The 26,136-nt window shown below is 36.3% G+C and overlaps 1 long non-coding RNA gene across 1 annotated transcript in view; it reads left to right on the top strand.

The window, feature by feature from the left end:
• Positions 1 to 23,632, top strand: part of LOC114673698 (uncharacterized) — a 172,205-nt gene extending 148,573 nt beyond the window's left edge. Inside the window, exon 4 of the long non-coding RNA XR_013408484.1 lies at positions 23,185 to 23,632. This is a non-coding gene — a long non-coding RNA (uncharacterized LOC114673698). The remainder of the gene's footprint in view (positions 1 to 23,184) is intronic.
• Positions 23,633 to 26,136: the final 2,504 nt, after the last annotated feature.

Raw genomic sequence — 26,136 nt, 5'->3', positions numbered from 1 at the left:
TATTTTGCTTTCATTGGGTGTGTAACTATGTGCCAGAGACTTTAAATATATATTTCAGTTGATTTACACAACGATCCTAAGATGTGGGATTAATTATATGAATTTAAAGAGTAGAAAATTGAAGCTCAGGAAAGTTAGTGAGTTCAGCCAGCCATCAGGTAAATGGGAGATCTGAACAATGAACTAAGGTCTTTCTTATTTCAAAGTCTGGACTTTTTCTCTAGATCATATTGCCTCCTTAGGAGTTTAATTCATGTTTATTGGATTTTTCTGTTTTCCTTCACTGGGAGGATAGGAGTAAAGGAAGGTTGGAAGCCTCATGATGTTATAAATACTAAAGCCTCTTATGTTCAAATGATAAGGTTGGCAGGAACTGAGGAAAATAACAAGCTCAAACATGTAAAGCACAATATGAGCTTTATCTTGTTCACCCTGGTATCCCCAGTAAATATCACAGCACTAGGGCATGATGGGTACTAAATACCTATATGGAGAACAAATGTGTGCTCTTACAGAAAAACAAAATAAAACAGAAAACAATAACAATAGCAAAACCCTTACTCTCCAGGAATGATCATGGCAGGCGGCATTTCCCTAGCACACACCAAACAACAGGCACTGTTCTAGAGGCTTCACTTGCATTGCCTCATTTAATCCTCACAACAATTATATGAGGTTAAGTACAACTAATATTTCCATTTCACACATAGGGAAGGCTGAGACACATGAAAGATACAAAACTTCCATGCTACAAATATATAGCATTATTGAGATTTAAACCCAAGGAACCTGAATCCACAGTGCACACTCTTAGCTACTACATCCTACATCTGCTTTTTATGTATTTATTTATTTTTAATTGAGACATGATCTTGCTCTCTCACCCTCTCACCCAGGCTGGAGTGCAGCAGCATGATTCCAGCTCACTGCAGACTAGACTTCCCTGGCTCAATTGATTCTCGCCTCAGCCTCCCAAGTAGCTGAGACCACAGGCACACGCTACCACACCTGGCTACTTTTTGTATTTTTTCTAGAGACAAGGTCTCGCCATGTTGTCCAGGCTGGCCTGAAACTCCTGGGCTCCAGTGATCTCCCTGCCTTGGCCTCCCAAAGTGCTGGGATTACAGGTGTGACACTGTGCCCAGCCACCTATATCTGTCTTGTTAGTTATATAGCAGACAAGTCATAGGCACCTCAAACTTTTAACAATAACATGATGAAAATACAAGTTCAAAGTGACTATGAAAAAGAGATATATGTGATTTCATGTATTAGTTCAATATTAATTTGCCATACTAGAAATAAGAAATGATTGTGGGGAGAGAAATCACTTCACACTCTCAAACTATGGAAGATAGCAGAGCTGGAACTTAGGTTATTGAAGGATAAGTGGGATTTGTATAAGCAACAGAAAATTAAAGCATATCTAGCCAGAGAAAACAGCATGAATATATACATAAGTAACAAGCTCTAAATCATATATGGGCCTGCAAATTTTGGAAATGTTGGAGTGGACAATAGCAGTGGAAAAGTGGTTATGGGTGAGAGCAGGCTTAGGTCTACCTCATATGCAGTGAGGAATTCAATTTTCCACACATTAGGCACTCCTATTCATGGAACCTCCATCACAGGCAATATGAGGATTTTAACACCTCCAGGAAGGTATGCATATTCTAGTGTGCTATATGACCGATAACTCTAACATAATGTAAAGTAAGGTAAGTGGTCTAGCAAGCACAGTGCTGTGGAAGAAAAGAAGAATATGGGAGTTTAAATAGGGAGATGCATATGGTACTGAAGACTGTAGGAACGGCTTCACAGATCATGCTGTATTTGGAGAACATCATTTGGTTCGTTAATGCATCATATGTTATGTGATGAGGAACAATGGTAAATGACACTAGAAAGATCAGTTGAGATCATAGTGTGGAGAATGGCAAATGCCAAGTGTGAGGAACTTTGCTTTATCAATAGCAAGTGAGTAGGTAGCCTTGATGGGTTTCGAGCTTCACAGTCTAGAATTACATTTCCATTTTCGGAAAATAAATCTGACAGTTATAATGGGACAAAGAATAATAGCAGGATTTGTAGGCAGGAATTAATGTTGGTGGTTATTCTAGAAGGTTGAGCTAGCGATAATGACATTTGCAGATAAGATAGTGGCAGTAGATATAGAAAGAAGAGGATGTGTGAAAGTACTTTGGCTACTAAAAAAATTGTTCTCAGTATAATGAGGACAAAAACAGGATTTGAGAGCAGGGAAATGGCAAAATCAAAAGTATATGACTTAGAAATTCTCTTGCTCTGTTCTTCATCCTTTAGTATGTGCTGAGATTCAGATAAAACAGGAATGGTGGAAGTTTAAGAGTTTAGGGATGGCAGATAATATCTAAAACATTTGCCCTCCTTTGAGCAGTCAGAAAGAAAGTTGATTGCCTAATATAGGTGTGGGGACAAGGGAAAGCCATTTTTCCAAAATATTGTGTGAGAATGTATTAAACAATTCATCTTTTAAAAGGTGATATCACTGTATTCACTAGCAGAAATGCTACACAAATGTTATATTCGTTTTTTTCTTGGTCGACTTTAGCCATCAAAGTATTTTTGCAGGGTAGACATCATGTCTGGATAAACTAATATTGCCACTTCTCATATAATCTGTGCTGAAGGATCTCTTTCTTTTTTATAAAATTGCCTGCCCATCACTGACCAATACTGGAAATTCATAGACAAAATAAAATGAATAAAAAACTGACATGTAACTTCAAACCCCATTTATTATTATTTCATTCAATCGACACCAAATTACTCCATCAGATTGCTAAAAATTCTAAATTACTCCATTGAATAACTGTAAAAATTTCTAAATAGTTTCAGTTTCTGAGCTTGTCTCATCGTATCAGTAACCAACATCTCAGGCACCAGCACCTCCCTGCTCTGCCCATTCTTCCAATCACTCTGGTGTGTTCATCGCTACAATGTGATTTCAAAGATTTTAGGAAGAGTAAGGTTCTCTTTTATCCTGTTCTAATACTCTAATTCTACTTTGCCTATCTGCTGCGTATTGTGAGGGAAAATATTACACTTTTTGTCATCTATGTTTTTAGCTTAAGGAATAAATGAGAACCCACATACATTTGCAATGACATATACTTTGTACCACCCTCATATATACTTTGCTGAGAAGAAGTGTAATCAATAACTGATGGATAGAAAGGAAACAAGACAATGCCACTACTCTACACAAACAAACCACTCAAGCCTATGTCGCTTGTTCACTATCTACCAAATTATCTTTCAGCCATTTGCTTCTTACACTACTTCCATTTAACAAGCTCCCCATTTCCCTCCACTTACTAGAATTTTATCCTACTTCAATGCCTCAACCAAGTCATAGCTCCTTCATGAATACAATCATGGCCCAATGCAACCCATAATCATTTCAACCTTCTCTGACATTTTTAGAATGACTGTACTCTCACTTGGTATTATTTGTAACATATTGCCTAGTGCTTATTCTTGCTCTCTTATTGTTTTCTCTATTTAAAAAGACACATATTTCCTACACATATTTGGAGTTTTCTTTTTACATACCTATATGCACACCGAGGGACAATAATAAATCAAGCAACTTTCAAAGAATAACCAGGTAAGAAACAAAATTACTGAGACTATGCAGAAGGCCCTGCATGCATCAGCATTTGCATCCTCCTACCTCTACCCCAAGAGACAACTACCATCCTGATCTTTATGATAATTAATCTCTTTCTTTTCTGGACAACTTTTCTACCAATGAAAATATTTACAAATGAATTAAATATATACAAATATATGCACATAAATTTATGTATATATTTTAAAATATAAATATATTCCTATAATTATATAAATAAGTGTACATACATATATATGTATGGTGTATATTTACATATTTTTACAGTTCTGTTTTTTATGAACCTAATAGGAATTAAATCATGCTGTAGGCATTTTTCTTTCCTCAATATTATATTTATTGTATTAATCCACGTTAATTTGGGTGACTTAGGTCATTTACTTTCACTACTCTATAGAAATTATGTGCATGAATACATAATTTACTATCTATTATATTGTGAATGAATTTTTTGTTGTTTACAAACCACATTTTTGCTGTTGTGAACAATGATTCTGTAGACCCATGTCCAATTTCTCCTAGTACACATGAAGTATTCTATAGTATAGAACCATGGGTCAGACTGCTGCATTGCAGGGCATGAGCATGGTTCATTTAACTAGATAGTGCCAAACTTTTATCACGTTAGTCGTAGCAATTTGTACCTTCTCCAACAGTGTATGACAGTTCCCATTGATCCATAGACTGGACATCATTTGGTGTAATAGATGTTACTAGTGCCCATCAATATTTCCAGGACACCTCTTCTTTCAGGGGACAAAAAGGCTGATCACACTTCCTCACCTCTTTAAAGCTAAGCAAAAGCATGTGACCATGTGACTTAGTCTTTTCTTTGGACAATGGCATTCATTTCTGGGCGGAAGCATCGAAAGACCTTATAATTCTCCATGTTGTTTTTCTTCTGTGGCAAGTCCAGATGGCAGGGTCATAATATGGTGAAACGTCTTTCAGCCTTATTTACCATAGCTTTATAATGAGTTGTGATAGATAATGAGTACCCAACCTCAATCTCTCTTTTTAAAACATTTGACTGTTCCTGATCTTTGCCCTTACAAATATATTTTAAGATCAATTTGTCAAATTCCATGGTTAAGTCTGCTGGAATTTAGATTGGAGTAACGTGAACTTAATAGGTCAGCATGGGAGAGAACTGAAATCTTTACAATATTTTATCTCCTAATGTAGGATCCAAGAACAGATAATTTTCCTTTATTTAGGTCTCATTTAGTGTTTTTCAATCAGGCTTTATAATTTTCTTCATAAAGTGTTTGCAACACATTTGGTAGATTTGTCTTAAGGTACTTCATATTTTTGATGCTACTGTAAGTGCTAATTTTTAGATTTTTCTTTTTTTCCAGGTATTTTTGACATATGGTTATTTAATTTATTTTCTTGTGGAATAATGGAATAATTTTGTGCCAGCAATCTTATTAAATATTCTTATTAATGTAAACATTTTATTTACAGCCTCTTTTGGGCTTTTTAATACAACAAACATATTACCAATAATTGTCCTTTGTCCTTTCCAAACTTTATGCCTTTTATTTTAATTTTTTAAATTCATTATTATGCTGGCTAAATAGAAGTTGTGATAAAAGTCATATCACAAAGGCTTTTCTTCAAAGAAAATGCTTTCAATGCATTTTTTTATTCATTCATTGCAGGGCATGAGCATGATTCATTTAACTAAATAGTGCTCAAATTTGTTTTATGAGGTTTTCCTTCTTCTTTCTCTCTCTGTCTCTGTCTTCCTTTCTAGATACCTGTATCAGGTTAAACATTTTTCTTCTTTTCATAGTTGACCAAGAGTTTTTTCATCGTGAATACATGTTGACCTTTAATAGATATTCCTCCAGATTTTTTTGAAGAGGTCCTATAATTATTTTTAATTGTGTTCAGTAATTCATATTAACTTTAACTAATATAAATTAATTAATGTCAAATCAATCTTTAATTGTTACGATAACCCAACTTGGTCATAGTTTTCATTCTTCTCATATCTTGTTATATTCAGTTCATTAATGATTTGCCTTAGATAGTAGTTATGTTTATAAGTCATTTTGAGCATATTTTTCATTCACATGATCTCCTTGCCAAGATTTTGTATCAAGCTAATTCTAGACAAGCAGCTCTCATCTGGGACTTATTTTTGCCTCCCAGGTTTCACTTGGCAATACTCAGAGATAATTTTGATTGTCACAACTTGTGGTGAAGGTACTATTGGCATTTAGTGAGTAGAAGTCAGGGATGGTGATGAATATCCTGTATTGTACAGGACAGCATTCCAAAACAGATCATTATCTGGTCAAAAATGTTAATAGTGAGAAATCCTGTTCTACCTTCATAAAATTGCATAATATATCTAAAACTGAAATTATTTGTTTTATAGAACTCATCAATGAAGATACAGAGGCTAAGAGTTTTTTTGTGAAATATGTTTGTCTTTCTGTTTTTCTTTGGTTATAGAACAAGTCTGGTTTCTTTTGGGAGATTTAGTAAATCATATTATCCTGATAATTAGTTTGCTTCATCTAATATTTAAAATTTATTGTCTAAAGATGTTTATTGTTCACCTTAACAACTTTTAAATATCTACAGTACCAGTAGTGATTTCTCCTTTTTATATTTCATATTTTTTCATTTGTCTCTATTATGTTTTTGTGTGTTTGTTTCTCTTGTCAGTGTAACTAAGGTTTCTCTGTTTTATCAGTTTTTCAAAAAACTGTTGATCCTTTTGTTGCATATTTATTTTCCATTTCATTGTCTTTTCACTTATGTTTACTATTTCCTGTTTACTGTCCTTTTAAGATTTATTTTTCTGTTTTTTAAAAGTTCTTAAGATAGATACTTGGTTCACTAGAGTTAACATTTTATATTTTCTACTATAAGTATTTTAAGGCTATAGCTCCCCCTCTGGTTTTACTTATAGTTGCATGCTATTTATATTATACATTTTTAGTGAGCTTGAAAATATTATGTGTTCTGTAACTGGTGTATAGTATCATCTATATCTCAGTAGCTCCAGTATATACTAATTACACTATTAAACTCTTCTAAATCAATAACTCTTTTTTATGATTTATATAAAATATATGTCATCTCTCATTGTGATTGTGAATTGCCAATTTCTTCTTGAAGATATCTCAATTATTTCTATACATATTGAGACTGCATTATTAGTTATATTTTAAGTTTAAAATTATATCTCAAACTGATATGCAACTTCAGCAAAGTCTCAGGGTACAAAATCAATGTGCAAAAATCACAAACATTCCTATACACCAATAACAGACAAACAGAGAGCCAAAACATGAGTAAACTCCCACTCACAATTGCTACAAAGACAAAAATATACCTAGGAATACAACTGACAAGGGATGTGAAGGACCTCTTCAAGGAGAACTACAAACCACTACTCAAGAAAATATGATAGGTCACAAAAAAATGGAAAAACATTCCATGCTCATGGATAGGAAGAGTCAATATTGTGAAAATGGCCAACCTGCCCAAAGCAATTTATAGCTTCGATGCTATTCTCATCAAGCTACCATTGACTTTCTTCACTGAATTAGAAAAAACTACTTTAAATTCCACATGGAACCAAAAAAGAGCACACATAGCTGAGACAATCCTAAGCAAAAAGAACAAAACTGGAGATGTCACACTACCCGATTCCAAACTATACTACAAGACCACAGTAAAAGAAACAGCATGGTACTAGTACCAAATCAGATACATAGACCAATGGAACAGAACAGAGGCCTCAGAAATAACCCCACACATCAACAACCATCTGATCTTTGACAAACCTGACAAAAACAAACAATGGGGAAGGGATTCCCTATTTAATAAGTGGTGTTGGGAAAACTGCCTAGCCATATGCAGAAAACTGAAACTGGATCCTTCTTTACGCCTTACACAAAAATTAACTCAAGGTGGATTAAAGACTTAAACGTAAGACCTAAAACCATAAAAACCCTAGAAGAAAACCTAGCCAATACCATTCAGGACATAGGCATGGGCAAATACTTCATGACTAAAACACCAAAAGCAATGGCAGCAAAAGCCAAAATTGACAAATGGGATCTAATTAAACTAAACAGCTTCTGCACAGGAAAATAAACTATCATCAGGGTGAAGAGGCAACCTACAGAATGAGAGAAAATGTTTGCAATCTATCCATCTGACAAAGGGCTAATATCCAGAATCTACAAATAACTTAAACAAATTTACAAGAAAAAAAATCAAAAAGTGGGCTATGGTTATGAACAGACACTCTCAAAAGAGGACATTTATGCAGCCAACAAAAATATGAAAGAAGAGCTCATCATCACTGGTCTTCAGAGAAACACAAATCAAAACCACAATGAGATACCATCTCACACCAGTTAGAAAGGCATTCATTAAAAAGGCAGGAAACAACAGATGCTGGGGAGGATATGGAGAAATAGGAACACTTTTACCTTGTTGGTGCGAGTGTAAATTAGTTCAACCATTTTGGAAGACAGTGGGGCGATAGAAATACAATTTGATCCAGCAATTCCATTACTGGGTATATACCCCAAGGATTATAAATCATTCTATTATAAAGACACATGCACATATCTGTTTATGCAGCACTGTTCACAATAGCAAAGACTTGGAACCAATCCGAATGCCCATCAATGATAGACTGGACAAAGAAAATGTGGCACATATACACAATGGAATACTATACAGCCATAAAAAAGGATGAGTTCATGTCCTTTCCAGGGACATGGATGAAGCTGGAAACCATCATTCTCAGCAAACTAACACAAGAACAGGAAACCAAACACTGCATATTCTCACTCATAGGTGGGAGTTGAACAACGCGAACACATGGACGCAGGGAAGGGAACATCACACACTGGGACCTGTTGTGGGATGGGGGGCTAGGGGAGGTATAGCATTGGGAGAAATAACTAATGTAGATGACAGGTTGATGGGTGCAGCAAACCACCATGGCACGTGTATACCTATGTAACAAACCTGCACGTTCTGCACATGTACCCCAGAACTTAAAGTATAATAAGAAAAAAATTATTTTACTTATGGATGAATTCAACTTATTAATATTATGAACTACCTATATCTAGTAATGCTTTTGCTTAAAAGTATATAGTGATAGGAAAACCATTCCTGTTTACCCAGTCACCGCACCCGGCCTGTATCATTAGGTTTTAAACTTATTGCAAATCACAGGTGGTTGGATTCTTTTCAGTTTGGTTGATTTTTTTGAATTAACTAAGTTTTTATTACTTTAATTGGAATATAATATCTAATATATTGGAATTTGGATCAAACATCTTATTACAAGCTTCCCATTTCCAAAATATTTTGTGCCATGTTTTCCTTCCTTTCTGCTTTTGGAATTGTTGAGATTAATTTTTTAGCCATCTCCTGACTTATCCTTTCATGATTTTGTACATTTTTTTTTCTTTTTTTGAGATGAAATCTCACTCTGTCTCCCAGGCTGAAGTGCAGTGGTATAATCTCAGCTCACTGCAACCTCCACCTCCCGGGTTCAAGCAGTTCTTCTACCTCAGTCTCCCAAGTAGCTGGGATTACAGGCACGCACCACTACACCCAGCTAATTTTTGTATTTTTAGCAGAAATACGGGGTTTCGCCATGTTGGCCAGGCTGGTCTCGAACTCCTGACCTCAGGTGATCTGGTCTGCTTGGCCTCCCAAAGTCCTGGGATTACAGGCGTGAGATTTTGTACATTTTATAAGCAAATATCATCAAACATGGCTATGTTAAGCAGTTAATGTTTGTTTAAATTCACTAACAAATTTATCACATTAGTGTCCATCATTTTTTCATCTCAGATTTGATTGTCCATCTGTTATCACTTTGCTCATTATATACTATTTACTATTTATTTATTTATCTCTAGTTAGGGTCTGTTGATGTAAACTCAGCTTACATGTTTCAGAAAATATCTTCATATTGCTATCATAAGATATTTTTACTCAGTGTAGAACTTTTAGTTGACATTCCTTTTTTCTCTGGGCATATTGAAGATATTATTCCGCTGTATTTAACTTTTAGTTTTGCCAATGAGATGTCAGCTGTCAGTGTGTTATTTCCTGGAAGATAATTTCTCTTTCTCTCTTTCTCCCTAGCTGTTTTTTCTTTTTATTATTGGAGTTTTATGTTTTAATTCTATTATGTTTATATTGTTTAGTATTTATTGGATTTGTTAAATATATATACAGATACACACACACATACACACACACACACACACACACACACACACACACATATAGATGTCTTTCTTCGATTCTGGAGAATTCTCAGCCATTTTTATTAAAATATTGTCTCTGCCACTTTTTCTTTTCTTCTCTGGAATAAACATAGATATTTTTCTCTCTATCCTCTATGCATCTTAGCTTCCTTTTATATTTTCATCATTCTACCTCCTTTTACTTTATTCGTGATAATTTCTCAGATCCCTGCTCCACTTTGATAACTTTCTCTTCCATTATGTACACTAAAGTTTTAAGTTTCAAATAATGTATTTTTTTAATTTCTGGAATTTCTATTTGCTGCTGCAAAATCTGTGTTTTTCTTTAAGGATGTTTGTCCTCTGCACATATTCAAGCTTGCATTTTATTTTGTTTTAAAATTAAGCAGTTATTTTTTTACTTTCCCTACTGCCTAGTTGTTTTGCTTTTGGTTATATTTTATTTTGACTTTAGAATGTACATTTGGTTTTGTATGCTTCTATTTCTTTAGTGAAATTTCCTGTTATTTAAGTTGTCATCACATCTTTCCTTTAATTCACTCAATAGAGCTTACTTTAATTCTTTTACTAAATTTATAATAAGTGCTTAAAATCTTTGTCTGCTAAATTCATTATCTGTGTCCCCTTGGAGTTAAATTTATAATGGCTGATTTTTCCCTGAGCAGTGTAGATCATTCTTCTTATTTCTTTGCCTGATATATATGCACTTTGTTAACTGGACAAAGCTAGTCAACCAGGAATGTGTGAAGAGCTTCTCTCTTCTCTTCTGTGGCTCTCACAGGATCACCCCATAAAATATATGATGGCCCACTGCCCACCCCCATCAGCATCATAAACTTCGGCTCCCAGAACTGTAGGTTTTTCTCATTCGTTTGGTAGCAAGTTTGTTACTTTCACTGACAACACTACTGTGCATGTTCACCCTCCATTTAAAATTGGGCCTACTCTTGCTGGAAGACACAGCCCTAGTTTTCCTGGCCAGCCCACACTGGTAACTACTGTTTTTGTTGCTGGAGCTGGTAGAGGGTGGATGGCAGCAGCTCCATGCAAAAGGATTGCAGACTCTGCAGCTCCTACTCAAAGTTCTAGCAACTTTTCATGACTAGCCAATGCTCAGGATTTTTTGTTTTTCTTTGATAAATTGCTGGAGCTGCAAAATGGTTGTTTTGACCATTTGGAGCAATTTGATCATTGCTTTTAGGGGTGGGAATTCACCATAATCTTCATTCTACCATAGTCTTACATTAGATATCTAAGTTGCTTTAAAAGTAAATAGTTATTCTGTAAACTCATTCTAGTTATTTCTATATCTGAAATCTTTACAGATCTTTTAAAACCCTCTGTTCATTTCTGCTGGTTCTTGCTCATGGTATCCTGTGTATTTAAAAAATGTATTTTTGTCTTTGAAATATTTCTTGGAGGAAATTACTTGAGGCCTTAGACGAAGATTGTTTCTTCCAGAGAAGATTTGCTTTTGCTTTTATTGGATATCTGAAGGTACCACCAGCCTAGTGACACTCAGAGTTAAGTTTTTTGCCTGAGGTATTTATGGTTCATGAATGGTATGAATTTGGGATATAAATCTATGTAAGGGCTGACTTGCATGTCCTGCTTTCAGTAAATATTTTTTCCATTCTACTCTTCATCAATGCTGAGAAGCATTTACTTTTATGACCCTCAAGGTGGATGGGAAAAGGGTTTGGTTACCATACCAACTTACAGTGAGGATATAGTTGTGTGGGCACCTCCTTTTAGACTCTAAACTAGGGTAGATTCGGGACTTACTGTTGTTGTTTTCTGTTCGGTCTGTAAGAGCCGTCTATAGGATCTAAAGTTCAGCAAATTGGCAAATGGCAAAAGCCGACTTCAAGTTCCCTTTTTAATTCTTTGAGTTCTTATTTTACTCTGTTTTTTGTTTTTTTTTTCCACTTTTTGCATAAGAATATCTTACACTTTTGTGACATTTGGATGAATTTTAGAAACTGTGTATGTATTTGTATTTGTAGTTATAGTCCAGGATTTTTATTGTGTCAGCGGCAGGATCAGTGCAAGTCTCTAGTCTACCATATTACTGGAGTCCTGCCTTTTCTACAAAAGGAAAAGCAAATGAAAATATCTATGTTTTTAACTACTCACCTATAGTGCCTAGCATAATCTCTTATGTGTAATTGATATTCAGTATACATTTTAAAATACATGAACTCTTTTTACTTCTTATATCAGCAAAATATACCATTAACGTCAATGTATAATGTCTTTTATTGTAGATAATCTAGTCTCACCTTTATATGATTCTTAAATGGCCTCATTAATATTTGTATCATAAGCACTTATAGCCTCTGCTTCTGTTTGTGAATAACTCCAGTGATCAGTAACTCCTTTCCTCCTTTAGGGGCCAATTCTATTTCTAGTTAGTTCTACTTTTTGGGAAATGCCATTTATGCTGATCTGAAAAACCCTGTAAGAGAGATGTAATATACGTAAATATCTGCATTTCAAAGCAATGCATACATGCAATTGGTAAGATAAGAACTAAGTGCAGAGGCCAGAGAAGGCCCATTCTGGTTGAGATGATGAAGAAAAGTACAGTAGAGAAAGGATGAAGTTTGGTATTAAAAGATAAAAAGGACTTCAATAGAGAATAGAGATACAGAAAGGGCAGGTCAATGAGTGAAAGCAATGAAAGAGTAGTGGTAGAAAAATGTTACTCATGTTTGGAAAATTTTAAGTAATGTGAAAATTTTTGTGTAGGGTAAAGTTGGAAAGGTAGTTCCAACTCCTTTAGAATCAACTTCATAGAGAACTTCGAAAGTTTCCAATAATTGTTGTTGTTTGTTACAGTAGAAGGGTCTGCTTTAATAATACTAATTACCTATTGCTGTCTAAAATACATTAGATCATTGAGAGTCTGAAAACAAGAAAACATATTAGGAATAGTTATCAGAGTCTGAGCTTGAGGTTATCAAAAATTGGATAGAGGCACTTGTACTGAGAATTGAAGTAAAGAAATGGATTTAGGAAATACCATGATAGAGGACATGTCTTGAGTCCTGATTAGATGTAGAAAGGATAAAGAGAAAAAACAGTAAAATTTAACTGGGATTTTGGGAGGAGTAACAAGAAAACATGTTGTCTCACAGCCAGAGAATATGAACTTGGAAATATTTTGATAGTGAAGATGATGAATTCAGCTTTTATATATGCTGAGTTCAAGACACATAAGACACATAGATAAGAATGTACACTTCTTCTGTAAGAAGACATATAAGACTGTAATCCATGAGAGAGGGAAGTCTAAGATGACATGTTTGGGAATCCTTTATATGGACATGATAGATGAAGCCAAAGAGAACAATGAAATGATTCATGTTGAGTTATTTGACATTTTAAAAAGTATATAAGTATTTTAATAGTGTGACCATTTGTGTCTGGAAATTTTGAAAAGCACAACGATCTACAATGATTTATTTAACTCTATACTGATCCGTAGGAAGTTTTTGACATGGGAAATTGTGCTAATGAGTATTTGGAAACAAGAAGTGTATTAAGTAAGGATTTACAAGATCATTAGACTTTCATTTTGCAGACTCAGTCAGATCTGTTCACTATAGTCTCCTGTTGGCATAATTGGTTTCCTGAGGACTTATTACCTGTAGATGCACAATTTTTCATTCCAACAATGTTCTGCATTCCTTTTGGACTTTCCTGTCTTGAGGATCTCTTTAAAGAGCTAAAACCTCAGGAACTTCTTCTACTTGTTTCTTTAAAGTCAGGATGAGAGACAGAATAAAGCATCCAGCCATGATGGTTTTTCCCCAGGTTCTTCTCTCATGCTAAGCCCTTTATGGTACGATGTGCCTCTCAAAGAGAATGCAGATCTAATACTATTGCACCACTCTGAAAGAAGCATGAGGAGAAGGCAGAAGAGCTATGAAGAGAAAAACAATCCTGATACTTTTATTATTCTCAACAAAGGAGCATATTTTCTAGAGTAACCTAATTTTGTGTCTTTGGTTCTTGGCAGATAGTAATGTCCTGGGTTCTTGGAAGTAGAAGGTAGATGGATATAGAGATAATAGGGATACAGATAGAGATGGAGAGATATTATTTACCTTTATGACTGTGTATTAGGGAAATAGCAATGTTGAGAAAATATATCGGTTGATGCTGTGAGTCAGTAGTTGACAAAATTGGCTGCCTCGTGGAGTAATTTGCATAGCTCTTCAAATAATAATCACATGGACCACATTTCTGAAGAGTCTAACTCAGTAAGTCTAAGCTGGAGTACTCCCTGTGAACAAGGTTTCGCCTTGTCCACAGGTAGTACATTCTAAGACCCTCAGTGGATGCATGAAACTATGAATAGTACTGAGACAACATATACTACATATTAACTTATTTTTCGTTTCTTCACAATTTCATGGATAGTAGATTTGTTCTTATGTGGATCTTGGCAACCTCAGCATTTATGTTTTTTCTTTCCTTATTAAGTTGAGAACTTTCACCTTTTCATGTAAAGAAAGCACTTAGCAACTTCTCTTCGGCATATCTGAATTGCTAGCATCACTACTCTTGTGCTTTGGAGCCATTATTAAGTAAAATGAGGGTTACTTAAATACAAACACTGAGATACCTGCACTGTTAATCTGATAAATGAGACAGCTACTAAGTGACTAATGGGCAGATAGCATAGACAGCATGGACATGCTGGACAAAGACAATCCTCATCTCGGGCAGGATGGAGTGGAAAGGAGAAGGACATTGTGTGATTTCATCACACTACTCAAAATGATCCACAATTCAAAACTTAGGAAGCGTTTGTTTATGGAATTTTTCATTAATATTTATAAACTGCAGCTGACCACAAGTAACTGAAACCGTGGGAACAAAAACCATGGATAGGCAGAGGATTCCTGTAGGTGTCTAAGATAGACACGGAATAAACCAGTCTACCTGACAAACAAGCTTCCTGAGTGATTCTGAGGGGCAGGGCTCCTGTTAACTTACAGGGCATCTTTGTGCAATTAGAGAGGTACATGATCCTCCATCCCCAGGGCAGATACAAACTTATACCGAGATGCAGAGCTTGGTGAGTACAGTATTGACTAGATTTAAAGTCTTATCTACCTCCTCCTTGACTGAGTACCTGTGTACCATGCATACACTGTACAACCAATAGTATCAGCCCTGCTCATGGGCACTAGTTGTCAGATCTGCTTCTAAAGGTCACTGAATATTAAGGAGTTTCAAGTATAAAAGTCCCCTATGTCTTCCCAAATATCAGCCACAGCCTTGGTATGAAATTCCCTTTGGCAGTGGAAAAAGTCTTTTACTGTGTCACTGTGCACCGTTTCCCCTATCTAGTTTCATCTTTTCTCACAGACTATCCCCTCTCATGCAATACTCTGACTATTCCAATTGCTGAGATACTCGCTGGGAATGCTCTCTTACTCCTGCCAGCCATTTATCCTGAGATTAGCCTCTCTCAAGAGATAAAGAGGAGTTCATTGGCCTTATTTAAATGAACTTGTAAAATAAACTTATCATATTTTGTTTAATTTGTAGGACACCAACAATGGACTCACTGTATTATATTGTCCTATTACTTTGTCAGGTGTAGGTGAGCTCAGCAGGAATCATGCTTAAAGTGATTTACTGGCACTGCCAAGAGAAAATGAAAGAAGAGTGGGCACTTTCACTATTTTCAGTCAGTGATAGCGGTTGTTCCTGAGGGAGATAAAGGTGGCCCGTGCATCAACCACATAGCGATGTTGCTAAGTCATGAGTCACCTTTAGGCTGATGTTATAAAAAGGATTATCCTATATTTGCAAGTAAGTGATAATGCTTATATTTGCTTTCACTCAACCCACCTCATCTGTGAGAGAATATAAAGGCCTGTGTCATGATAGTAGAAATGAAATGAGACTTGCTCAAGTTTTTCCAAATGTTCCCATGTGTTCTTCCATTGAGTCCTGAAACTCTGCCCTAAAGAACTGATTTCTGAATTATAAAGTATTCTAGATCATATTTCATTTGAAAAAACTACGGCTCAGAGGAGTGAATTGCCCAGGGCCATACAGCTACCTGTCCACGAAGCTAAGGCAGAACTCCTGGATTCTAGTCCTAGGTACATTTATTATGTCATGTTGCATTTACCCCATTGCTCTTGCTGGTATTCTGTTTAGCAATCAGATAATCTCAGGAGAGATCACATAGTATGTAGTATGTTCTTTTTTTTTTTTTTTTTTTTTTTGAGACGAAGTCTCGCTTTGTCGCCCAGGCTGGAGTGCAGTGGCTCGATCTCGGCTCACTGCAAGCTCCGCCTCCCGGGTTCACGCCATTCTCCTGCCTCAGCCTCCCGAGCAGCTGGGACTACAGGCGCCCACAACCGCACCCGGCTAATTTTTTGTATTTTTAGTAGAGACGGGGTTTCACCGTGGTCTCGATCTCCTGACCTTGTGATCCGCCCGCCTCGGCCTCCCAAAGTGCTGGGATTACAGGCGTCAGCCACCGCGCCCGGCCCCACATAGTATGTTCTTAACACTTCAGTCTTAATGAGTTGTAAACTTCATGATAAAAGAAATCAGAGTAAGACAGAAGAAACCAGGGTAAGATACTATTGGATTCTAAGAAACAAAAAGGAGTAAAGGGGAGGAAAAGTTGAGGAAAGAGAGATTCAAAGTGAAACCTTGGAGTGACAGAGGGAATTTTTGTCCTACCTGATTTTCAGTTTTGCTTTGGGTCAAACTGGCCTTGTGAAATCAAGAGTTGTTCATTAATCTGCCTGCTTCCCAAGGCCAGTGTATTATCACTATGTTTATTATCTGTGAAGCTCTGCGTTACCAGTTCATTTTATTCCTATCCTTTTTATTCTGAGGAAGACAAACAATTGTGCTATCACCCAAGTAGGCAGTGTCATCTGTGAAAATGTGCTGCTTCCAGGAGTCGGGGATCGGTGCTCTTTGTAAAAGAATTTTAAATCAGAGGAGACTGTCAACCATCACAAAGAGGAACTTTTTGTTTCCTTGAGTTCCCACTACCTTTTCTAACATGCCACAGCAATCTTCATATAGCTGAAGGAAGTCAGGCATGAAATGGTGTTCTATTTAGTTTAATGGTAAACAGACAACTTCAACAGCCACATTCAACACATCAGCCTTGTGTTGAAAGACTTGATAATTTTTAATAAGGTCAAAAAGTGTTCTGTATATAACCCTACTGTATAGCAGAAGTATCCTTGGCTGTCTATTTCTTTTCTTTGTCACAAAATATATTGCAGAGTGAGGTTTCATAACAGTGTTTTTTTAGCTTTTGCTTTCACAAAGTGAGTAGCTCATGGTTCCATGGAGTTCAAAAAGAGAATTAAAATGGAAGAACTTCCTCCAAATGTTGAAAAGATCTTAGCTATCTTCTAGTCCAAGTCCTTTTATTTGTTAAAGAAATCAAGTCTAGAAAAGTTGAGTGACTTCAGTGACTCAATTTATTAATGCATAGCTTATTTTTTTCTCCTTCCCTCATTTTCTCCTTTTCCTTCACCTTTTCTCGCTCCTCTTCCTTTTTTTATTCTTTTGTGCCACTCACCCTTTCATTTCCCTTTCTTCCTCTCTACCCTCCTTCCTTCCTCTTTCCCTCTTTCCTTCCTTTTTATCTTCTGTCTTTCCTTCCTGTGTTTCTTCTTAATGCTATGATATTATTTTTTTACCTCTCTTTCAATTTTATTTTTGTTTTCAGTATAAAAGGCTGCTTCTCCTCACACCCACACAGTGGCTATTTTCCTACAAGATGAAACGCCATTTTCCTGGAAAAGTAGAGAAAGCAGTGTGTAATACCTGATTTTCTCTTATTTTCTAATTATTATGTTTCCTAGTCCCAACATGTCTAACTTCTAAGTTTAACTCTAAACATCTAAGTTATCGGGGCATCATGTTTCTTTTGGTATTCATTTATTTACTAGGTGAATAAATAGTTTGCTCTAAGATTACATTAAAACTTCATCTTCCATCTGATAGAATTAAGAAAACTCGAAGAAAGAGCATAATGATTGATTATTTTGACTAAAACATGAAATATATTTCAAATATGGATTATTACAATTATTTTCCATGGATGTTTAGCATTATTATCTCATGTAAGTCTTGTGATCATCTTCTGGGGATAATATAAAGAATATGACATTATCTTAATTTTCATAAATGAGAAAATGGATTTCTAAGATTTCACATGACTTGGTAAAGGTCATATGTCTCAGCATTAGACTGATATTGGAAACCAGACTTTCTAACACCCAGCTCAATATTCTTTCACTGTACCAAACACTTCTCCTCATGACAGTAACTTCTGTTTGATTATGTACTTAATCAGAAGCTGTGACAGAGAAACTGGGCTGAGAAAGAGTCTTGGGAGGGTGAGACATGGGACAGCATTGTGGAGGAGAACGGAAGAGAGGATTGTCTCATTTAACTTTAGGTCTGTACAGAGATAGTGGCAAGATAGAAGAGAAGTACCTGGTTTATACGAGAGACTCCACATCATTATGAAACTGCACATTCGATTAGTCCAGAAAATTTATTTCAAGGTTGGAGGTAAGCACCATAGACAGCTCAAAACAAGCAAAGGACTGCAGCAAAGGGAACCCATGATACAGATCAACGAATCTGACAGTGGGAAAAATAGTAACCAGGACAAATAAAATTATATAGTACTATGGAAGGATTGGATCTTTCTGCTTTTTGGTCTTAGGTAAATTGCCTATTCAAACAAATTTCCGTGTGTGTGTGTGTGTGTGTGTATAATTTATTTTCTTCTTTTGCATAATCTGCATCAATGAAGGGCTTCCAATATGTTCAGTGCAATATGATCAGTTCCATGAATGATATCCTTGCATGCCGCATTCTCAGATTCTTCTCATTCTAGGGCTCTGTGTCAGAAACTGTTGTGTGGAACAAGACCCACTAACTTGGGACTTAACAAGTGTTTACTTGACTTTGCATTGGCTTCATATAGGCTAGCATCTTGTAGATTAACAATTTACTCCAAGAACAATGACATGTCACAGCACTGCTTAAGATGCAAGTAACATTTTCCTTCACTTGGAGGGCCCATTTAACAAGATGGTCTAAGGATATGGTTTGAGTGTATGCTATCTCATGAGCTATCACTGTAGGTTTATGTTACTAATTTTATTAAATATACAATAATTAATGTTTCCAAAAGGTATTAGTCTCTCTTTTAAAGTAACAATCATGGGAAGTTGTAAGCAAGTTTAAATAATATACTCATTTTGGGAACTCTTTTGGAATAATTTTAAAAATGTACCAGAGTGCTTTTATTGGAACTTGAACTCTAAGTGCCCACCTAATGCCTGTTGGTTAATATAACTTATATCATAGGACCATAATAAGGAGGACAATAGATAAAGTTCTTCCAAAAACTCCAGTGATTCTACTAAACCCTGTTCACTTCCTTTGTTGCAAGTCAGAGAACACAGTTTCTGGTCTAAACTATTTCATTAATTGTGTAGTTTGAGACAAGTGTTTTAAACACTCAATATCTTTATCTAAAAATTGGATTACATGATCTCTTAGTTTCCTGCCAGCTCCATCAGTCTGTTTTTCTGTGGTCCACTTGATGTCAAAGTCAGTATTCAAAGTCAGGTTCACTTTGGGAAAGTGTGATCTATTTTTTTAAAGATTGTCTAGGTTCACAAGTTTAATGGAACCCTGCCTGTGCCTTGGAAATACTGTCTATGATGGTTAAGCCATTTTATAATATGCAGGTTTAAAGTGATCTAATAACTTCTCACAATATAAAAGAACTTAAAAATATTTTTTTAAAATTTTGAACATAAGGAAATTTACCAACTTTAATTCCACTGGGTAGAATTAAATCTGCAAATAAGTGGCTAATTGTATGTACTTATTGTCAATTGGGACTTCAGTAAAGAGCACTGCCAAGCTGTATGCTTTGGATAAGACAAGCAGTGTGGAAAGAAGGAGCAGGGGAGCAGAAAAAAAATAAATAAGAATAATGGAATGATTGACGAGTTTTGAATATCCAGGAGAATTATTCAAATAAATAGCACTGACACATTTTTAAACAATCATAGATAGATTCAAGTAAACATGAACAGAAAAATAAACAGAAAGGAGAAAACTCATCCTGTGACAGTCTGTACATTTTTTTAACCTAAAACATCATTGGGAATAAACACAAAAATGGAATATAACTTAAATATTAACAGAGGTCATCGTACCTAATGAGAATAAAAAACAACAAGCTCAGTTAACCCACTCCCTACCCTCCATTCTATGAGATGCCTCATGTCTTTTCCAAGACTTTGGGAACATTTCAAGGTCTTGTAATTTCCAAAAATTCAGGGTTTTGCAATTTCCTAAGAATCTCTGGCCTGGTGTCTCCCCTCCAGCCAAGCTTGAACAGCGTTATAATGCCCATCTCTTGGTGTATCTCCTTCTTAGGCTTTGTGCTCATGCTCAACATCGAGCTCAATCTCCTGATGTGGCTATCCATTAAAGCCATTCCATGAAATATCTACATATACAAAATATTGGCCGGGCGCGGTGGCTCAAGCCTGTAGTCCTGGCACTTTGGGAGGCCGAGACGGGCGGATCACAAGGTCAGGAGATCGAGACCATCCTGGCTAACATGGTGAAACCCCGTCTCTACTAAAAAAAATACAAAAAACTAGCCGGGCGAGGTGGCGGGCACCTGTAGTCCCAGCTACTCGGGAGGCTGAGGCAGGAGAATGGCGTAAACCCAGGAGGCGAAGCTTGCAGTGAGCTGAGATCCGGCCACTGCACTCCAGCCTGGGCGACAGAGCGAGACTCCGTCTCAAAAAAAAAAAAAAACAAAAAAAACAAAATATTTTGGGAAATATAGTGTTCATGGCAGCAACAACAAAAATTTAAATCTTTCACATAGCTATTGTGGTGTTTTGGAGCTGTGCCACCATTTTGGAGCTCTTTCTGTGGTTCTTGGGCATACATTAAGCCCTCTCACTTTCAGGAAAGATCTCCCCCTGCTCAATTCCCCTTCCTCTAACTAGCTACTCTGAGGGTGTATGTCCTCCCTTTAACAAGAATGCAGATTTTAACTTCATGTGGTTGATGGTCAGGTTTTCCAATATCAAATAAAACCTTGCACTGAGTTTAGAGAAGTTGATCAATAACAGCATTAGCTAAGTAAACAAAATAATATCTCAGACTGTTGAGTTTGGGAAATGATTCTCGAGTTTGCCTCCTGCAATCTTAACAACTGCACATGGCTATCAGACCATGAAACTACTAGAATGCTTATTGTTTAAACATTTCCCCTCCAACTGCACACACATTTTATCTAGAGATGAATTTAAGCATGGAAACTTTAGTACCGAAATGAAACACTAAACACAAAGTGCAAAGAAGGCAAACACTACTCATCTGAGGAGAACATGGCAGTGATTTAAAATCACATGTTTTTGTCAAATAAATCTTTAGGCCAAAGTGGTGAAGTACTCTCGCATTCTTTGATCCTTTGCAAGAAGACTATAAATGTCAGGAATGCCAATGACAACAGAAAAAAATCTACATTATTATGCCTAAATTATCATTTGATTCTTTTAAAATGGTCTTGCCATGTTATATTATTTCTTAACACACCAAGATACATGCTACATTGGATTATAAATTACTTTGAATCTCAGAATCCAAATTTGCAAACTGCTGTGAGTTGTCAGACTGCTATACTGATTAAATGAGCAATCTAAACATTTGCATGAAGAAGAATTCCTAGGGCAATACTCAACTAGAAAACAAGTTAGAAAGAGAATAACATGACTAAGAGCTGTAGGTGGGAATCACCACCAAGAAAGTGGCAATGCTGTGTCACAAATTTGGGGCTGTGGCTATGTATGAAAACCAGCATGCAGGTATTAGAGAGAGTGAATGGTGAAAGAAAGGAGGGAGGGAGAGAGTGAGACTTAGAGGGTAGAAGGAGAAGACTGGAGGATGAACGTGGTTCTGAGTGAGAACATAATTACCATGTAAGTGGTCACAGCCTCCCTTCCTCAGAAAGAATTTTGAGTGTCAGTATAGATTCTCTTTCTTCTCATATCATTTCCCAACAATGTTGCCAGTATCTTCCTTGCTCCACTCATTTTCTATCCAAATAGTATGTCAAGTTAGAGTGTCAACTTTTGATACATGGCCCCTAGTGGAGTTAGTTCAGTTGGCAAGACTAAGAAAGAGTTGAACAGCCTGTAATCCCAGCACTTTGGGAGGCTGAAGCAGGGAGATCATGAGGTCAAGAGATCAAGACCATCCTGGTCAACATGGTAAAACCCCATCTCTACTAAAAATACAAAAATTAGCAGAGTAAGGTGGTGCACACCTGTAGTCCCAGCTACTCAGGAGGCTGAGGCAGGAGAATGGCTTGAACCTGGGAAGCAGAGGTTGCAGTGAGCCGAGATTGTGCACTTCAGCCTGGTGACAGAGTGAGACTCCATCTCAAAAAAAAATGAGTTGAATAATTCTGAAAAATTCTTTAATTGGACTATGAAGTGAGTAAAACAAATACAACAGCCTCAGGCCACCGTAATTTTACCTGTGAAAGCCACCAGCCTTAAATAAAAACAGGACTTAGAATAGAACATCTGGTCTGTTTGCATCTTTTGACACACCTGGAGTAGCTAATATCCTTTACCCAGGATGTTGATGCCTGCAATCTTAATTGCAGGAGTTAATGTTTCAAGGAAGAGTTAGAGTAAGAAATGTGAGTGGCAACAAATCTGTGGTGTTTTTCATGGAGCTGCAATCAGGCATTCTTTTGCCAAAGGAAGAACAGAGTTAAGTTAATTAAAATGGCTAATATTGACTAGAGATAAGATTTTGTATTCCAGCAGGTGCTCTTTAAATTTGCCTACTTATACGTTATGATTAATCATTCTTCTCTAAAGAATCTATGTATTTCAAAATTGCAATTACCTTTATATATTTGACTAATTTTATACAATATCAAATTATGGATTTTGTACACATTGTTCTCCAAAATTGCTAGACAGATGTGACAAAGTCAAAATTATTAAACTTAATCTATCTTAAATGGTCAAAAATGATTATGTTGTAGGTTTAATTGGAGTTAGAGAAAGGGAATTTCATAAGTACACTATTGTCTTAGTTTGGGCTGTCATAATACAAAACCTTAGACTGGATAATTAAGAAATAACAGACATTTATTTCTTACAGTTCTGAACACTGGGAAGTCCAAGAGCAAGGCGCCAACAGATTCAATGTCTGGTGAGAACTACTCTGCTTCCAAGATGGCACTTTCTTACTGCATTCTCACACAGAAGAAGAGACAAGTACTGTGTCCTACCACGGTGGAAAGGCAAAGAGAAGCCAAACAGGCTCCCTCGAGGCCTTTCTTTTTTTTTTTTTTTTTTTGACAGAGTCTTGCTCTGTCTCCGGGCTGGAGTGCAGTGGCGTGATCTCGGCTCACTGCAACCTCCACATCCCAGGTTCAAGCAATTCTCCTGCCTCAGCCTCCTGAGTAGCTGGGACGACAGACATGTGCCACTACACCCGGATAATTTTTTGTATTTTAGTAGAGACGGGATTTCACCATGTTGACCAGGATGGTCTCGATCTCTTGACCTCATTATCCTCCCACCTCGGCTTCCCAAAGTGCTGGGATTACAGGTAAGAGCTACCGCGTCTGGCCCTCAAGACCTTTTATGAAAGTACTAATCCCATTCCTGAAGGCAGAGACCTCATGACCTGATAACCTCCTAAAGGCCTCACCTCTTAATACCTTCACACTGAGGATTAAGTTTCAGCATGAATTTTGGAGGGAAACAAACATTCAGACTATAGCAGTTACCAATCTTTACGGGGCTACTGCCCTCAAAGTGCACTCAATTTACATCATATCAATTGCTATACTAATTGACATTGTTTTCATCATGTAATTTTTTTTCCACTTTTGCTCTGCTTTTTTCCTGCCATTATTTTTTAGCATTGCTATTGAATATATGCATTAAAACATCATTATCATGTTACATTTCTTTTAACAAATATTTAATGAATTTCTCCCCTTCATTGCCTGCAGGATAAAGATCCATTACTTGGCTTTTAAAACTCTACAGGACATAGTCCTATGTGAAACACCATCTTTTTATGGGTTATAGTAACAAAATTGGTGCAAGCCTTGTAAGAATGCTGACCTGAGAACCTAGTCAAGGTAACTTAATTTTTTTTATCCCATGGATAAAATATAATCCTATATCTCAGTTTTTAAGTTTCCACATGATTGCCTCCTGCCTAATCCTTTATCAGCTGTGACCCAACTTCCCATACTTTATCCAGTACACTTATGTGTAGCATTAATGACATTTTGGTCAATTACGGCCCACGTATACAAAGATGGTCCCATAATGTTATAATGGAGTTGACAAATTCCTATTGTCTAATGACATCATCATTGTCATGTCATAGTACAAGACATCATTAACATGTTTGTGGTGATGCTGGTGTGAATAAACCTACTGTGATGCCAGTTGCATAAAAGTCTAACATATACAATTAGGTACAGCACCTAATAATTGATAACATACATAAACAACTATGTTACTGGCTTATACTTTTTATTGTAATTTTAAAGTGTACTTCTTCTACTTATAAAAAAAAAAGTGTTAAATGTAAAGCTGCCTCCAGCAATTCCTTCAGGAGGTATTCCAGAAAAAGGCATTATTATAGGACATGAAATCTCCATGCATGTTACTACCTCTGAAAATCTTTCAGTGGGACAAGATGTGGAGGTAGAAGATAGTGATATTAATGATCTTGACCTTATATAGGCCTGGGCTATGGTGTGTGTTTTTGCCTTAGTTTTTAATAAAAATGTTTAAAAAGTAAAAATATGTTTTATAAATAGGAAAAACCTTATAGAATAAGAATATAAAGGAAGAAAGTATTTTTGGACAGCTGTGCCATATGTTTGTGTTTTAAGCCAAGTATTATAACAAAAGAGTCAGAGTTAAAAAATTAAAATGTTTACAAAGTGAAAAAGTTACAGTAAGCTGAGGTTAATTTAGTACTGAAGAAAGAAATTTTAAAAATAAATTTGGCTTAAGTGTACAGTGTTTATAAAGTATACAGTGTGTCCGGTAATGTTCTAGGCCTTCACATTCACTCACCACTCACACACTGACTCACAAAAAGCAACTTCCAATCCTGCCATTTCCATTTATAGTAAGTGCCCTATACAGGTGCATCTTTTTTAAAAATTGTCTTCTATAGTGTATTTTTACTGTACTTTTTCTGTGTTTAGGTATGTTTAGATATACAAATACTTACCATTGTATTACAGTTGCCTGTACTATTCAGTACAGTAACATATTGTACAGGTCAGTAGCCTAGGAGCAGTAGGCTGTACCATATAGCCTAGGTATGTAACAGGCTATACCATCCAGGTTTGTGTAAGTACACACTATGATGTTAGCACAATGATGAAATAATCTAGTGACTCATTTTTTGGGGGGAAGTAATCCCTGCTGTTAAACAAAGCATGACTATAGTTAAAACTTCCGTTGTTCCCTCTTTGCTCTGGGGCCTTACACCTGCTGATCCCTCTGCCTGAAAGTTTTTGCCCCAAGCCTCCTTGTTAGCTCTCTTATTTTAGCCTCCCTCCTACCCCTATTTTATGTATCAAACAACTTCCCCTTTCTCTGAGAACTTTTTATGGATAGCTCAGCTTGGACTAGGTGCCCATACCATGTGTTTCCATGCCATTCTGTGCTGCCTTTATTATACAAAGATATTGTCACACTTCACTGTAATTGGTTCCATGCCTTCCCATAGACTGTAAAAAGTTTGGATCACCTTCATTTTATTCATCATTTTATTCCAGTATCTCTCCACATCCCATCATTTCTGGCTTATAGCATATGAATAAATGCAATTTCCAAGTTAAGGCTATGAAAAAATATTTTTGAGAGCAGAAAGAAGTAGCAAAGTCAAAGTGATAAATGCAAATTATAACATCAAAAAGCAATTTTTCAAACATTGTTTTTGAGTGGAAAGAGTGGCAATGAACAAAGTTCTAAAACCAAGAAGACTTAGCCAAGAATTCTACACTCCATCCCAAAGCAAAGTGGATCTGTATTTCCCCCAGGTTGTTTGAATCCCTCTTGTACTATG

This window comes from Macaca mulatta, chromosome 18 (genome assembly GCF_049350105.2).
Source record: "Macaca mulatta isolate MMU2019108-1 chromosome 18, T2T-MMU8v2.0, whole genome shotgun sequence".
Classification (NCBI taxonomy): Eukaryota; Metazoa; Chordata; class Mammalia; order Primates; family Cercopithecidae; genus Macaca; species Macaca mulatta.
The sequence above is the reverse complement of the archived record's forward strand: the minus strand, read 5'-3'. Positions and strand labels throughout refer to the sequence as shown.